Source organism: Ambystoma mexicanum, chromosome 4p (genome assembly GCF_040938575.1).
Source record: "Ambystoma mexicanum isolate Mex_15411 chromosome 4p, UKY_AmexF1_1, whole genome shotgun sequence".
Classification (NCBI taxonomy): Eukaryota; Metazoa; Chordata; class Amphibia; order Caudata; family Ambystomatidae; genus Ambystoma; species Ambystoma mexicanum.
The window spans coordinates 906,460,925-906,473,793 of NC_090927.1; the positions used below are offsets into that span (position 1 = coordinate 906,460,925).

The 12,869-nt window shown below is 47.5% G+C and overlaps 1 protein-coding gene across 10 annotated transcripts in view; it reads right to left on the reverse strand.

The window, feature by feature from the left end:
- The window catches only part of ANKRD6 (ankyrin repeat domain 6), a 1,122,185-nt gene that overhangs the window by 587,526 nt on the left and 521,790 nt on the right, over positions 1–12,869 (reverse strand). The window contains exon 1 of one of the 10 annotated variants that reach the window (XM_069606488.1): positions 91–554. The exons of 8 other annotated variants lie outside the window; for them this stretch is intronic. The gene's annotated coding sequence lies outside the window, so the exon portion shown is untranslated. Of the gene's footprint in view, positions 1–90; positions 555–12,869 lie in introns of those variants that run through there. One more of the 10 variants, XM_069606493.1, reaches the window with a different exon arrangement.

The window sequence follows — 12,869 nt, forward strand, 5'->3', positions numbered from 1 at the left end:
AAGTGCAACCTGTCAGCAAACATCAGCACACATACAGTTGCGCACTTAGAAATAAAGGCGACCCTTCCCTCCCTCACCCCGCGCACTCACCAACGCGCCACTCCTCAGAGAAGGTAAAAAGCAGCACTCAGGGCCCGACTGTCTGGGTCTTGGCCATGCCACCAGCAGCGCTGCCCGGACCCAGCCCCGCTCCGAGGTTAATCGTGCGTTGGCGCTGCCGTCCCCTCCTCAGCATCAGCCGGGCTGCCGTGGCATGGCAAGCCGCATCAGTATGACTTCCATCACGCTTCAGACTCGGCGTCACTGGAAGGGGGAGGCACGCCGCCAAGCGGGGGGCCGCCAGGCACTTTCCACACACTTTGCAGCTGCGATTACACACGCTGCACCTCCAGCAGCATGCACACGAAGAGCTGGAGGGAGGCGGAGAGGGAGCTCCCAGGGAAGACGCCTTCACGGGAATCGACGGAGGCACCCTCCATGCGATGCAACAAGTGCATGTGGGAATTTCACATGTCACGGGCCGCAGGGAGGCTGCTGCTTTTTTTTCTCATGGAAGAACGTATCAGAGAGCTGTCATGTAATGCAGTCTTCTGCTCTTTGTCCCATTTCTCCTCTGCGCGACCTTTCATGTCATGGGATGTCGTCTTGCAAAGCCAATGAAAGCCACTGTAAGAATTACCGTGTGACAGAATTGCCATTTCAAACGGAGGAGCAGTCCTAGCTTTTTTGACTTTTATTAATATAACATGATGCAGATAATTCTGTTTTGAAAAAGAGGTCTGGCAAGGAGACCCTAATTCATACATGCTTCATCTCACAATGATAGTGCCTTTGCTGACACTGCCTCCTGATGCCCTCAGCACCAGCTCTGCAGTGATACTGGGCAGGTTCCAAATGCCGCACGTGCATTCCTGATAGCTGCTGGAACACAAACCTCCTGCAGGCAGAAGGGGTGTTCTTGATCTTCTGCACCTCAATTCTCAAATGTAATGATTACATGCCTTTGCCAGTCTGGTGGAACATACTTCTTTAAATATAAACCATGCCTGGTTAGTTCATAGTGACTACTAAGAGCACGCAATTATAAACCCATTGCCATGTGATATCACATATGATATGATAGGTTATTTATAACACGCTTAATACTCAGAGGTTTCTAAGCGCAGACGCAGGGATCAAACCTGTGTTTCTCCGTGTCCTCTTGCTTCCAAGTCAAGCACTTTGCACCTGAGCTAGCCTCCCGAGACTAGAGTCAGCTCTGTGAGCAGGACCCAGCTGTGGCCGGACTGATGTGTTTTGATGCCTGGTTCGACTGTCTACACAGCTGCCACATAGAGCAATGGCAAGGATGCTGGCTTTTGATCCTCCTGCAAGAAGGGCAACAACTTTCTCTCAGGACACCAGGGAACATCATCAGGAGATCTCCAGGGAATCAGTACTTCAACGGCAGTGCTGACCTAACAAAGCCACACTTATAACAGGGTGCTTACCACTAGAGTCACTCTGAAGTCAGCAGCCACGGGAAGGGTTTAGTTTAGTTTATTCATTTGTATTGCGCACCAGACCCAAGGGTATGAGGGCGCAGGAGCAGCAAGGTGATTCAAAGCTTGGTTACAGGATGCTTATACTTTACATTACATAATTATACTTTAAATTACATAATTACAGTGTGACGATGAAGGAACATGTGTACAGTTTGGCAGGAGAGAATGCAGCAGATGTATTTAAAGAATTACAAATATATACAAGTTTAGTATTACAAATTTACAGATTCTCTTAAAGCATGCAACGCGGAGAGCAGCAGTGTGGTGTTCGAGGTGTTAGTGGTTCGTGTTCTTTAACCAATGGATGTAGTTGCGTCTAAAAAGTGAGTAAGGTTGGGGAGTTCTGAGCGATGGTGGTAGGGAGTTCCAGTGTTGAGGTGCTTTCACCTGGAAGCTGTTGCCACCCATTTTAGTGCGTTTAAACCTGGGGACGGTGAGCAGATTAGCATTGGAGGTTCTGGTGGGTCTGATGGGGGTGTGTTTGCATATTCTGTCTGCCAGATAACGTGGGGCAGCATTATTCAGGCATTTGTGGGTGAGCGATGCTATTTTAAGTAGGATTTTGTCTGTTGTGCTGAGCCAGTTATGGGATTTCCTGATATTGGAAATGTGTTCCCTCCTGGGAATATTGAGTGCTGCCCTAAGGGCGTTGTTTTGTAGCGTCTGAATTTTGTTGGTGATTTGTTTGGTGGCTCCTATGTAGAGGGCGTTACAATAGTCCAGTTTGGATAATACCAATGCTCTGGCTAGTGTAGTGCAGCTGTGGGTGGAGAGGAAGGGTTTGGCTGCTCTTATGAGCTTACATGTGTAGGCCGTAGAGGATGCCATCGAGCTAACCTGTTTGTGGAAGGTTAGGGAGGAGTCGAGGTATATTCCTAGGGTTTTTACTTCTTTCGAAACCTTGATTAGGTTCCCATCTATGATGAAGTTGGCATAATTGTGGTCGAGTTTGGTTAGGTTGGACGTGGAACCAAGGATGATGAGTTCAGTTTTGTCATCATTCAGGCATAGACTGTGCGAAGCCATCCATGCCTGGATGATGAGATACACCCTGTTCACCAAGGCCAAATCCTGGTTGTAATCTCCCGTCAACGGGATGAGGATCTGTGTATCATCGGCGTAGTTAGTGTAGGTGATACCCAGGCCATCTAGATCATCAAACAGGGGCTTTGTGAACACGTTGTACAGAGTGGGGGAGACGCACGAGCCCTGTGGGATCTGTTGTTGAGGAATGACTCAATCCAACTGATGGCTTCTTGTGAAAAGTGGGCAGCTGAGTCTAAATGATTACATAGGATTTTATGGTTAACTAGGTCAAACGCCGCAGAGAGGTCTAGCAGGAGTAGTAATGCAGTTTTCCCGTTATCTCTAAGGACGTCTATTTGGGCTTTCAGATCTTTCAGGGCTGTTTCAGTTCCATGTTGGGGTCTGAAGCCGGATTGTCTTATTCCTAGAAGGTGGTTTGTTTCAAGATACTTTTGAATTTGTTGGTATGCTGTCTTGTCTAGTATCTTGAGCAGGAATGGGACGGTGGTAATCGGTCTGTAGTTGGTTGGGATGGACGGGTCAAGGGAGGGTTTTTTGAGGAGAGGGAGGACCCAGGACTCTTTAAGGTTACTGGGGACTGTTCCTGAGGAAAAAGAGGCATTGATGAGTCTGGTGATGAATGGCGAGAGGTCTCGTGCCGGGTCTTTAATGATTTGTGGGGGGCAGAGGTCACCTTTGCAGTTGGAGGGTTTAAGGCCAAGAATTATTGTTTCTACTTCGAGGGAAGAGACTTTGGAAAAGCTGAAGCGAGCAGTGTTAGGTGTGTGGTGTGAGGGTGGAGGGCTCGAGTGGGCGTTGATGGGGTTGGTAAGATTGGTGAGGGAGTCTTTCTTATTTTTAATTTTTGTTTGAAGGCCAGTGACTTTGTTGTTTAGTGCATTTTGGACACTGGTGCACCATTGTTTGTTTTTAACGCAAGTATCTGGGATTGTTACCGGGGTTTCCAATTCTTTCAGGATAGTAAATAATTCTCTGGAGCTGGAGTTGGATTGGGAGATTCTCTGGTTATAGGATTCTTGTTTGGCCGCTATGATTTCTTTTTTATAGTTGGCCGTTATTTTGTTAAGCAATAGTTTGTTGTGGTCAGTCGGAGATTGTCTCCAGACTTGTTCCAGTTTACTCTTTTCCAATCTAAGGGTTTTAAGATGGCTGGAGAACCATTGGTTGAGGTGCTTTTTTGGTTTGGATTTTCTAAGTTTCAATGGTGCAATGGCGTCTAAGGCTATGCGCATGGTGTTGTTATAGCCTTCTACGAGATCATAGGGATTAGAGTCTTGGAGTTGGCTTAGTGTAGGAAGAATGAGTGGGATCAGTTTTTCTACTGTAATATTTTTTTTGCTTCTCGTGTAGATGGCTGGGGCTAGTGCCATGTTGGTTGTAGGGCTTGAGGCCTCAAGTGAGAAGGAGAGGAGGTGGTGGTCGGTCCAGGATTGGGGAGTGTTGTTAGTGATCGATACGGCACAGTTATAGTCTGCTATCCAATCAAGGGTTCTCCCTTTGTTATGGGTGGGGCTGGTTACTTTTTGTGTGAAGCCTAGTTCAGACAGGGTGTTACTGATGAGAGTGGCTTGATTGTCTTTGGGGTCTTTGTAGCCTAAATTGAAGTCTCCTAAGAGAAGGCATTGTGAGGAGTTTTTTAGGTTGTCGGTAAGGATGGCATTGAGGTCTTCCTCGAAAGATCCCGGGGGTCCGGGCGGTCTGTATAGTAAGTGAATGGATATTGTTTGGGAGTTAGTGATGGGTAGTTTGGCTGTAAGTGATTCACATGATGGGAGGTGTGTGGCGGAGTTGAGTCTGATGTTAAGGTGGGTCTTGGCAATGATGGCCAAACCACCGCCTTTAGCTTCAGTTCTGTCCGCTCGGATGATGGTGTAGTCAGTGGGGATGGCTAGCGAAAGGGCTGGGCCTGCGGCTGCATGAAGCAAGGACTCTGTTATGGCTAGGAAGTCTAGATCTTCAGCTAAAATGAGATCAGCGATGTCCGTGGCATGGGCAATCATGGAGTGTGCGTTGATGAGGGCACCTTTTATAGGTAGGGTTTTGGCTTTGGCAGGGGTGGGGGTGGTAGCTGTGCTGAGCGCTCTATTGTTGGTTGTAGTGGAGTTGACGGGTTTAGGTTTGGGTTTTTTTAGCGTAAGGTTAGCGCAGGAGCTCATGGATGTTCGGTGTGTGAGTATGGATTGTGTGGAGTCCCTGGCTCTAGGCTCGTGTATTTTGGGAAGTCTGGATCGTAATCTGGTCAGCCTGTCCGAAAGGCATGGGGGAGCGAGTAGGGTAAGCATGATTGTGGTGCTGGGCTCTGCGAGGGTGGGTGATGCGGTGCCTAGGCTGGTCAAGTTAAGGGGTGAGCTGGGCAGGCATGCAGAATTGGTGATGTGGAGAATGGTTCTCAGTAGTATAGAGTAAAGGCCGGGAGGAACATTGTGTGAGAGGGGTAAGGTGCAGTGTGTGTCCTGTCTAGGGTCGAAATCTAGCAGTGGACAGTGCGGCCTGCTTGGAGTAGCCGAATACTACCTAATCCATGTAGTGCAAGGTTGCAGATTGGCAACTGACTCAGGTACAGGTAAGCAAAGTGGTCATAGTAAGCATTTGTCAATTAGCACAGCATTAGGTTTAGAATTGCGCCAGTGTACCAATTAACATCTTGGATCAGAGTAGCATGTATTCAGAATAGCGCCTGGATTGGGAATAGCACCTAGGTTCAGAGTAACACTTAGTTCAAGATAACACCTAGAATCAGAATAACCCCTAACTTCAGAATAGCACTTAGAGCAGATTAAGCACAACATTGAGTTTAGTGGCTATGAAAGTATGTTGAGCGGAGACACATTGGGCTGCAGGTCAACAGATCTAGAGGCAATTGGTGAGCAGATCAGCAGAACAGAGCAGATGGTCACAATGCAGTTAAAAATGGCAACTAGAATTGCATAGGGTAGCCGAGCAGCAGTGAGGAACAGTGCAGTTATATGTTACAGGGATGACTAGCGACACAATAGTCTAAATACAACTGAGCACCTATGTACTGGAAATGGCAGCAACTTTGGGCACAGATACAGCATGCAATAAGGCCTGAGTGCACGAGAGTGGCAATAAGTAGCTTGCGGTAACAAAGCCTTTTCCAGAGTCTAGGCAGTTCAATTTAAAAGCGAAGTGGCGTTTACCGTTGAGGTTGGTCTGGAATCCGGCAGGGGGTCCGGGCGAACGGCGAGGAAGGCTGAGGACAGGTGAAGACAGGTATTGGCCTTATTATCCTGGGCCTTGTGAAGTTAGAGTAGCCCAAAGGGAAAGGTGGGCTGAGAGAGCTATCTTGGTTTCTGATACTGCTCTCTGCCACTTCCTGTCCCACATTTCCTGCATGACAAAGCACTCTGGTATGATTTTAGAAGGCAAGGGTCACATGTTATGACAAGGATTGGACCCCTTGCAGCCGGGTTGCTTTGGACAATGCCGTGTGACATTTTGCTTTTATAAGGAGAGGGGCACCCCCTCATTCCTTGATTCATCTTTGGACTTTCAAGACAAAGAGAAGGATTCACTAGACCACTTTTGGGCAAACAGCCTCTTCCAAAGTCCTCTGCCATAAAGATGCAGACAGATAACATCCAAGCAGAAGCCTGCTCTGCTCCCTAACCATCCCAAGAGCACAGTCGACGTGACACTGCTGTGGACCAGGCCTCTGTAACAGAGCCACTGGTACCCAGGATCCTACTTACTGGAGGTTGCAGGACCCTGCAGGCGTGCTCTATAGCCGCTCATAGCTAGGAAGTGTGGAAAAGGACATACCTTGCTCTTGAGTCCTTGGACTGTATCTTGCAGCACGCGCAGAACAAGGAAGCGACCCCCGGCACTCCTTGCACCGCTGAACCACATCAGAACCAGTTTGGGCTTCTTCGACGCACGGGAACCGCTGAGTCCTCTGCTACCTCAACGCTAGACTACCTCTGCATCTGAGAGATTCGCTCAATGCCAATACTGAAGCTCTGCGATCTCCACATCTGAAACCCACGAGACGTCTAGCATCCCCAACTTGACACCGCCGCCTGGTCACCAGCTTCGAGCTTCTAGCCGACGCTGGTGCAGTACCCTGACGCTGTGTCGAGCCAGCCAAGTCCACTTGCAGAGGAAGGCCACTCTCTTCTTCTCTGCACATGAGCCTGCCGAGCCTTCCAGCAGCACGATATTGCCTGCTGAAGAGAACGCCTTCGGCCTGCAACAGACACTGCTGTTGAACATCCCTGCATCATTGAATCGCATGCTGCCTCTCCTCTACTCAACACCAGCCAGTTGTTGAAAGTGACAAGACTACCAGTTCAATGCCAAAAAGCCTGGCTCTATCCTGTTCAGCTCCAAAAAAACGAACATAAGGTATTTGGAGGGGTTCTGTTGCAGAGGTCCATTTTGTAGGATTATAGTGAACTTTAAGCCCCCATTCCCTACATTTCGTCTTCAAAAGACATCAGTGGCGCCTCTAGGGGGAGGTCTGGGGGGGCCGGGGCTCCCCTGTGAAACCCTGTGCCCCCCTTTATGCCCCCCCTACCTAAGACGAGCAGTGACCATGTTCTCCCCCTACATTTGTCTGTGCCCCCCCTACTTTTGTCTTTGGCCCCCTCTGTGCCCCTCCTAAATTTGATTCCTGGCGACGCCACTGAAAGACATAGCCTTGAGCAGTGACATTGCTGCCAATCTACTACCTGAATACCCATGGCCATCTACCCAGAGTGCCCTTGCACAAAAGTTTGTATTCCCAGTGTTTTTCTTTTAATAAGGGTGAGGTTTTCTAGCGTTTTCTAAGTAAATAGCATTTAATTGTTTGACTAAAATTTTATATAAACTCGATTAACCATTCTTTTATTTTTGTAACATTATGACTACGTTGCTTGGGTTGGAGCTTTTATCAGCTCATACCCTTCCTAAAAAGTATAGCCTACCCTCAGGTCACATTACCAAAAGAGGCAAAGGAGGTATACCCGTTGGCTGTGTCTGTAACCTTTAGGATTGAGATTGTAACTGGTTTGATAGCATGGTGGGGCTGAGCAGGGGGTTTAGCCACAGCTCATCCCTGTAGTCCTGCAGAGCACTAGGGATTTTGTCTCACTGTAGAGCACCTGTTGGGTTTGATAGAGACTGCGTCTGCATTTTAGTCATCCGTAATAAAGGACTGTGCATTTAAGGTTAGACACACTGGAAGGCATCTTTTTAATTTTACACAATGGAAATTGACATGAGCTCAGTGAGGGGCCTCAACACTAGTCCACTTAGTGAGCTATGCCAGTAAAGGGGACACAGCCATGGCAACAAGGTTAGTAAGGCTGAGTTGCTTCATAGCGTCCAAGCTCTTTTGGAAGCTAGGGTGGGGATTATGACCCAGAGTGCCAGTAGTGATCTGGAGCCACCAACCCAGGTACCCATTCCACTAGAGGGCGTGGTGATTGAGGGCGACAACGATAGTGGAAGTTGTTCCACCGTTGATCCAAGAGGAAGGGTACTGGGGTTTCCTAGAGGTCCAGGGTTTCAGTAAAGTCCTGCACTTCGAATAGGTCCAACGCCTCAGTCACGTCCCAAGGAAGTGTCTCTGGGGCAGAGCTGACTGCTAGGAACCTAGTGGGGAGAAAGCAGCACTGGAGAATCGAAACCAGAGGGTGTTTGTTATGCTGCACAAACTGGAATTGAGGGAGGCCAAAAGAAAACGTCTAATGGGGAGGGCAGTATTTTCAGTGCAGGCACCCAAGGAAAGCCTAGGTGCCACAGGATCAAGAACTTAGGCCAATCACATGAGGTGGGGAAGGACACAGGAGACTGGTTCAAAGCACTGCAACTAGCGTCACCAGTGTCAGGAGGTAGGATAAGAATTGGTGGGTGCAGCTCTTATGAGCCGTTTACCAACAGCCACAACTGATGTAATCATTCAGTTGGCCTCCGAAGAAAGGCCCATTAATGCAAAAATGAAGGTTGCCATCCTCAGGAAGTTCTTCAAGACCCCAGAACAATACCCCGGGAACTTTAGAAAGCTGACATAAAGGGAATCATGCTTGTGAGGCATTTACACATCAGCCCCTAAAGTATCTGAGTGGGTGGGTCACTGGTAACTAAGCTGACACTTTTGAAGGGATGTACAATGTGATTGCATGTAACCAGGTCCTACTAAATGGTGAGGCAGAGTTACATGAGCATTTAGTGGACTAGAATCTCACGGACCATAGGGAGCTTTCGAGAGCTGCCGGCAGGTATTTGAGCACTCCAGTCCAGAAGAAGGCTAAGGCAAACAAGCCCAAATCGGAAGAAAAGGTAACTAATAAAAGAAAACCAAAGGAGGGAAAGGACAAAGGTTCTCAGCCTTATGCCAAGAAAGGCCCCCAAAATAAAAATGGAAAGTCCCAGCCAAATGGCTCGTTTGCTCCCACTGGAAAGAAGGGTGATGGTTCGTCTAACCCTAGGGTTTCAACATCCAACACCCTCAGCACCCAAAGGTCGATTTCTGTGTGGAGACATGACACGTGGGAAGGGAGATCCAGCCTGTAAGGCTAAACCAATACAGGCCATATTCAGTGCTGGTCGCATGGAAGAGGCCATGGTCAGTGTGGGCATCTAAGAAGATTAATTCACACCGGGCCAGGGAGTGGCCGAATGTTCTCTAGTGACTCTGAGTGGGAAAGGTACTGTGTCCCCCTGAGAAGGCCACTGTGTATTTAAATACCCAGAGCTGTTTGGAGCATGTATTCATTAACAGGAACACAGCTCTCCAGCAACAGTGGGTGCAAAAAGATAGGGATAGTTCCAGATCCAGACAAGTTAGTACAGGGGTTTTACAGCCTCAAGTGATGCCAACTGGCAATGGTGGAGTTTAGCTGAAGAGTGTAAACCTCTCTGCGCCGTGTTGCTGAGGAAGACACAATTCAAGTTGCCCATCTGTTATGGAATGGCTTTCCTTACTCTGAGATAATAACCAGGGTCACTAGTTACTAACATATGTCAAAAGAACAGCAAGGGAAGCATCCATTGAGGCATGGACTCCTGGCTTCTTTCCACTGGAGAAAGAAAAAGACTGGAGACCCCGGTAGTGTCAAGTCCAGATCCCAAGCCAAAAAAGGTGCCTGCTCCTGCCAGAGGGCACATAGTGGCCACCGAGGCATCGTCTCCAGTGATCTTAGGGCTACCTACTGAAGTTGAAGCTGAACGTGATATGGATTGCACAGTCGCCTCAGACCTTGAGGGCCACTCGGAACTGAGTGAGTTGTCATCAGCTGGCGCCCCAAGTCAGGCTGAGCTTTGCAGGGTGCAGGAGGACTGGCCCACTCTACCTGACCTGAAAGAGCGGGCAGAACAGCAGGCTTAGGACAAAGCCCTTGGGGTGTGCAAAGCCAGTGGGATTTTTATGGGGTACTGGGAAGTAGATCACCTGTACTGTAAGCCCAGAAGTTCTGAAGCTGCGGACAGATAGAGGTTGGTTGTGCCCCATTGACACTGGAGGTTCCTAATGGACTTGGCTCACATTTCTTTGACAGGTCACTTAGGAGTGGCTAAGATGACAGGCTGTCTGCCGATTTTTACTGGGCTCAGGTGGGCTTAACAATCAAGGAATTTGTCTGGTCCAAGCATCTGGCAAGTCGGAAGGGGGCGACAAAAGTCCCCTTAATTCCACTACCACTGAAAGGATGGGGCATGGACATTGTCGGTCCTTTGAATCCTCAAACCACCTCAGGGAAACAGTACATTTTGGTTGTGGTATAACACACCTGAAGCAATACTCTGGAGGAGCATCAAGGCACCTGTGGTGGCAAAGTCTCTAATAGGATATTCTCTCGTGTGGTCCTCCATAAGGAGGACATTTCAAAAAGAGGTTCAAACTTCATATCTGCATACATGAAGGTGATGTGGGAGGAGTTTGGAGTTGTACGTTCTCTACACCTTTGCATTCCAAACCAATGGGTTTGTTGAGAGATTCTACAAGACCCACAAAGGCATGATGGGTGGTTTGGAAGAGCATCTGAAGAGAACATGGGATGTGCTCCTGCCATGTCTCCTGGTCACCTAATGGGAGGTGCCACAGAACATATTAGTGCTGAGCCCTTTTGAGATTCTGTTTGGACATCTGGTTAGGGTTTCCCCAAGTCTAATGCAAGAGGAGTGGGGGGAAATCCTTCCCACAACATAGTGGGTTATGTGCTTGCGCTCAGATCCAAAACGGCCAATTACAGAGAAAAGAGTACGCAGAATCTCAAAGTTAACCAGGAGATGATGAAGAACTGGCATGACCAGAAAGCCACAGTGACAGCATGTACACCAGGACAGTTGTTCTGGATTATAGAACCTTCAAACCCAGCCCCCTTCAGGATAAGTGGCTGCGCCGTATGTGGTTCTGGAGAAAATTTGTGAGGTTAACTACCTTGTTAATACAAAAGCTCTTAGGCAGACATACATGGTCTTTCATGTCAATCAACTAATTCCATATTATAGCAGGGATGACTTAGTGATGGACCTGGTAACTGATGATGAGACTGAGGAAAAGACAGGCCCTCTTCTGGATTGGTTCACTCAGTCCACTGAGGGATGCCATAGGTCTTCCATCAATGGCCATGGGACCATTGACGTTCCCTTGAATTAACATCGAAGTTGCCAAAGATGAATCACCTGGACTCTTGCCTGCCAAATATCTTTCCAAAACTTAAAAGATGGTTTGTGCAAGACCTCAGTCCTAAATACCCCAGATTATAAGCAGGAACCCATTATAGAGACAGACACACGTACATTTGGAATTAATGTAGTGTTACCAAACGCTGAAGGTGTCAAACAACCATGTGCCTACATAAGCAGGCACTTGACAAAGCAAGCACAACTGGGCCACAATTAAAATAGAGGCATTTGCAATGGTTTGGGTGGCATTCATGTTGAGATACTTTATTTTTGGGTTTCACTTCCCCATCCAAACTGACAACAGACCGCTCAGAGGGCTGATAGCCATGCAGGGATAGAATCCCAAGTGGCTGTGCTGTGCTATATCCGCAGAGGACTGAATATGGGCATCCAGCATACACCTGGCGCTCAGCCCTCCATTGTAGATGGCCTCATTAAGTTTTTTGCCTTAAGGATGAGCTAGATGCTTAGAATGGTGGTACTGAGCCTTTTTGGTGCTGACCAAATGGTCATCTGTTAAGGGCGAGATAGCCCAAGCATTTTTGTTTTTTATTCTTATAAAATGAGGCACGTAATTCTGTTCTGAAAAGGATGTCTCCTAATCAGATCGCCCTTTCATTAAGGCACCATGCCAATCATATAGTGTGCCAGTGGCCATAATTAGGCTGCCAGTGATCTTTGCTGGGGAGAGATCATGGAATCCAAGTGGGTATCTTGGTGTAGAAATGGAACCCAGCAGTTAAGCCTAGTGACATGTCTGCCTGTAGATCCTATTTAAGAGGACTTTAGGCCCACTTGTAAATACAGCCTCTGGCGTCATCTGACAACGGGGATTGGTGGCAGGAACTGTTGTAAGGTCGCTGTGACAGTACTAAGTGTTTATATGGCGCCTGAAGCAGGAATTCAAGTGAAGGCCTGGCAGTTAGATGGTTGCCTAATTTGGGTATAGAACTACGCTTTATGGTGTCAGGAACCTTGTTCATTATAGGTATTACAGAACATGTGTGTTTGTGTGCTGTCATGGTTAATGTTGGAAGTAATTATTGAACTGATTATTTAGTTAATACTGTTAGGTTTTGATATCATACAAATGAAATAAAGAGAAACAATTACAGCTGAGTAGTGTGGACGCAGATTTTTCCTATGTTCTATATTCTTCCAATCATGTATTTCATTGTGCCATTTGTGCTTTTTCTTTGCCATTAATGCTTAGAATAGACACTTTCTTTATTTTCAGCTATTGAGAATAGACTTTAATATAATTATTGAGTTATTATTAGTGTGTTATGTTCTTCCATGTTAAATTCACTTATCGTATTAAGTGTATCATTTGGCTGAGACATAAAAGCTGCTGAAACTGTTGTTTTGTGCAAGGCCCCATAGGTGTCATGTAGTCTGAAAGATATAGCAAGTATGTTTGGAAACATACAGCCACATATAAGAATGAAAATGGTTTCCTGATTGAAGTGTGAGTAGGAGCCTTCCAGAAGAATCAAGATGAGGTGGTTGGCCCGGTAGAGACACCTGTTGTGAGAAAACTGAAGGTGTCTCACCCGCTAGTCCCCGAAGATCTGTCATCCAGGTGGCTAGGACACGGCCATTGCTATTGGATCCGGTTCCTGGAGGTGGACCAGTGGGGGAGGATCA